We start from the raw sequence: 4,186 nt of genomic DNA on the forward strand, positions 1-4,186 counted from the left end.
GATAACCTCCCAACGATAATTTGATCCATCATCAGAGTAAAGACGCCACGTGGACATTCCGATGATAATTTCTCTTACTGAATACAACACCTGCTCTTTGTACCACAACCATTTGTTCACGTTTCCAAAAGCAAATATTTTTCTATTCGAAAGCAAAAAAAAAAACTTCTCCTAAGCAGTAAACCAGTAAAAAAATATGTATAGATATTCTTTTCCTATTCGAAAGCTATTATATTTCTCCATTACGTTAGCTTTATGGGTTTTCCCCCATTTTCAGAATACCAACAAAAAATAAATGAAAAAAGTTCAGTAGTGAGAGAAGGGATCAAACCGTGCAATCGTGAGATAATTGTTCGCTACTGAGAGGGCAAATTTGGTCGCCGGGACATAAAGAATACGACGTCGGCTGCAATTGTATGAGGGTTGTTGTTGTACCAGAGAAATCCCTTTTAGGGAAGTAATGCTGAAATGATTTTAGGGATTAGGCAAGAGAGCATATATTGACCCTTTTACGGTATTTTTTTTTAAAAAACGCCACTGTAGTTCATATTTTTGCGGTGTTTTAATATAAATGCCACGATAAACAACATATTGCGGCGTTTTTAGGATAAATGCCGCTATATTATTACTCTATTACGGCATTTTTTGCACAAACGCCACTATAAACAATACTATTGCGGCGTTTGTTTGATAAACGCCGCTAAATTACTTCTTTATAGTGTCGTTTGTTGAACAAACGCCACTATAAACAACACTATAGCGGCATTTGTGTAAAAACGCCACAAAATTACCACTCTATTGCGGTGTTTGTTGAAAAAACGTCACTATAAACATATCTATTGCGGCGTTTTAGCTATAATCGCCGCTAAATTACCACTTTATTGCGGCGTCTGTTTAAAAAACGCCGCTAAAGTATCATTTTGTGGCGTTTGGATAGTAAACGCCGCGATATGCTTAATTTTTTTGGCGTTTGTTCTTAAAACGCCGCTACATAACACTTTTGCTGTAGTGACATGTGGTTCGAACTGCGTCTTCTTTTGATTTCTTTCTCTTCTCATCCAAAATGAACAACACGCAGGCACTCAACATGTTGCCGTATTCGGAAAGAACGTGCCTTTTGGCTCGAAGCTTTTCGGGCTAACTTGGCTTCCACCTGGTCCAATATCGCTGGACCACCAGGGTGAGCTACCAAAAAAAGTTAGTTACCCAAAAAAGTGAGTTCCAGTCGGTGATTCCCAATGATTGAAATGCCTAGGCTCCCCTCAATGTTCTTAGAAATAAGCCCCGGAACATCTTTGAGGAGATGAAACGTAACCCCACTTCATAAAGGTGGCCATCGATGGCACCATCACTGTCCAGCAACATCGTTTGAGCTGTTGAAACAAGTTCAAACAATGGCTTCTCGGTTTCAAGCACCGGGTCCGAACCAATCATAACAGTTGCCGCACCATCGCCGAACAAAGCTTGGCCGATAAGACTATCTAGGTGAGTGTCAATAGATCCACGAAAGGTGACGGCGGTGATCTCGGAGCAAACAACAAGGACTTGAGCACCTTTGTTGTTCTCAGCCAAGTCCTTGGCCACCCGCAACACCGTACCGCTGGCAAAGCAACCTTGTTGGTACATCATGAGACGCTTAACGGAAGGGCGGAGGCCCAGAAACTTTGTGAGCTGGTAATCAGCGCCTGGCATGTCGACACCACTGGTGGTGCAAAAGACGAGGTGGGTGATCTTGGACTTAGGTTGGCCCCATATTTAATTGCTTTAATGGCGGCTTCTTTTCCGAGCTTTGGCACCTCGACCACCACCATGTCTTGCCGTGCATCTAGTGAAGTCGCCATGTATGCGCATATGTTGGGATTCTCTTTCAGTATCTCTTCCGTTAAGTACATGTATCGCTTCTTGATCATCGATTTTTCGCCTCCGCGTTACAAGAATATTATATTAGTATCCAAATTTAATTGTAAAAACATATAAATAATAACATATTCTTATTACTTTTGAAATAATAAACTAAGTTATTTGGGGTGCACCTATCCAAATGAGTTTGACATTATCTAGGCCGAGTTTGCCAGGCCTTGGAGAATATTTCAAGTAATTTAGGCACGCTTGAATAACTATTTATTAATTATAACAAAAAATTTAGTTATAAAAATACATTGACATTAGCTCTTAAAATTATTATATATATAAATTGGACTAGATTCGATATTCTTAATTACTATTTACTCCTCATATTTTAAATCAAATTTACAGCTTCTATATTTTTTTTGGAAAATTTACAGTTAATATTTGTTAATAAAAATCAATTAGTGTCTTTATTAGATCACAGATTCAAATATGTTCTAACATAATTATTTAAAATTTTTAAAAATATAAATAGTAATTTTAATATTATATAAAAACATTGATTAATGAAAAAAAACATTATTTCACCATTTTTAAAAGAATATTTTATTTATCAAAGAAATGACTAATTTTCATTTTAACCAATTCTACCGGTCGATTAGTTTTTCATTTTATCATAGGCGGGGCCATGAATTCTAAATTTTTTGGCAATCTTATACAAATATTATTATTATTATTATTATTTATGTAAATAATATTGAAAAAATTATTTAGGAAAATTATATTATTTTGATAAAGAGTATCACGTGGGTTGAACTTTTCAAAAGACACATTTTTTTAGTTTTTTTAATACTTTTCAAAAGACACATTTTTATCATAGGAGGGTCGTCATTGTGTCTACAATACTAAATATGGATTAATCGATTAATAGATCAGATACTGATGATTATACAAAAAAATAATGTTCATATACCATTTTTTTAAAAAATCTTTAAAAGTACTTCGGTAATAAATTTTGTTAAAAAATCAATTATTTTTATTAAAAAAATCTTTTTTAATCAAACTCCCTTATTCTTTGGTTGGACTTTAGTGAAATTGAGTTAAAATATCTTAGAATTTTATCTCCATAGTTTATAATGAATGGAAATTTAAATTATTTTTTAATATTTTAAACAATTAAAATCTCACCCATTTAAGTTATCGAGAAAAATAAATAATTTTAAACCATTAGTCTCAAAAATTTAATCTCTAAACTAATTTACTTCTCAATCTCAATGAAAATAATCGCAAATTCATAAGAAAGTTACAAAAAATTTTGTATTACAACTTTTTAAAAAATCATTTTCATAAATTAAACATGTTTTTCTAGATTGGTTTCTACCATACATATAATAAAACCAAAACGATCAAATGCATCAACCATATAATATATAATTAAATCAAACATCAATATAATATATATTTTGCATTTTAAAAATATATTTATGTCAATTTTAAATATAATTAAAATTGATCAATATTTTAAACATAAACATATTATATTCATTAAACACAATTGAAGTGAGTTTATATTTATTACATATATCGTATTTATATGATATATTGTTGCTATTTCACCCTTTACATGAAACCCTACTTAAGTTATATATTTTTTTAATTAAATAACTTTAAAATTGATAACGAATTATGATAATCCAAATAACGTTAAAGATAAGATAAAAGAGACTTACACATGCGCTTGAATTTCTCTTTCCGCCCAGACTTGTGCTCACTATTTGTGATACGAAAATAGCAGTCGAGTAAGAGTTTTGCTCGATGCAATATGGCGGAGTCGATGTGCCACCCGCCAACATGGTGGCTGGCCCTTCCGCACGTTGAGCCTTACGGATTTCTTCAACGCTCACCATTCTTTTCTGTTTCGAAACAAAAATAAAAGGTTAGGATCGTAAACTGAAGCTTAGGCAGCAGCGATGGTGGTTGTGGGGAGGCGGTGATGATCGTATGGAAGAAGCTTATATGAGTAGTAGATGAAGTGTGTTACCGTCAAAATTTGGGAAGAGCTTTGGTCATATAAATAAGAGATATAAGAGGCTGGTAGCTGAGAGCTATCCTTTAAAACTTTCAACTAAGCAAGGATGACATGTGATTTTGGTGCATCTCTCCTTATAACCTAATCAAACTATTAGGGTAAACTACAAGTTTAGTACCCAACTATCACTTTTATTCCATTTTGATCATTCAACTAGTTTTTATTTCAAAATTATACTTAACGTTACGTTTTGGTCACCTGTTTTAAAGTACCAAAATAGTTGACATGCCATTTTTTTCAATAATGATG

At 33.2% G+C, this 4,186-nt stretch overlaps 1 pseudogene; it reads right to left on the bottom strand.

Annotated features, from left to right (window-relative positions):
- Positions 1-987: 987 nt before the first annotated feature.
- LOC120143898 lies at positions 988-3,776 on the bottom strand (annotated as a pseudogene).
- Positions 3,777-4,186: the final 410 nt, after the last annotated feature.

The sequence above is a fragment of the Hibiscus syriacus genome, unplaced genomic scaffold, assembly GCF_006381635.1.
Source record: "Hibiscus syriacus cultivar Baekdansim isolate YM2019G1 unplaced genomic scaffold, ASM638163v2 tig00110864_pilon, whole genome shotgun sequence".
NCBI lineage: Eukaryota > Viridiplantae > Streptophyta > Magnoliopsida > Malvales > Malvaceae > Hibiscus > Hibiscus syriacus.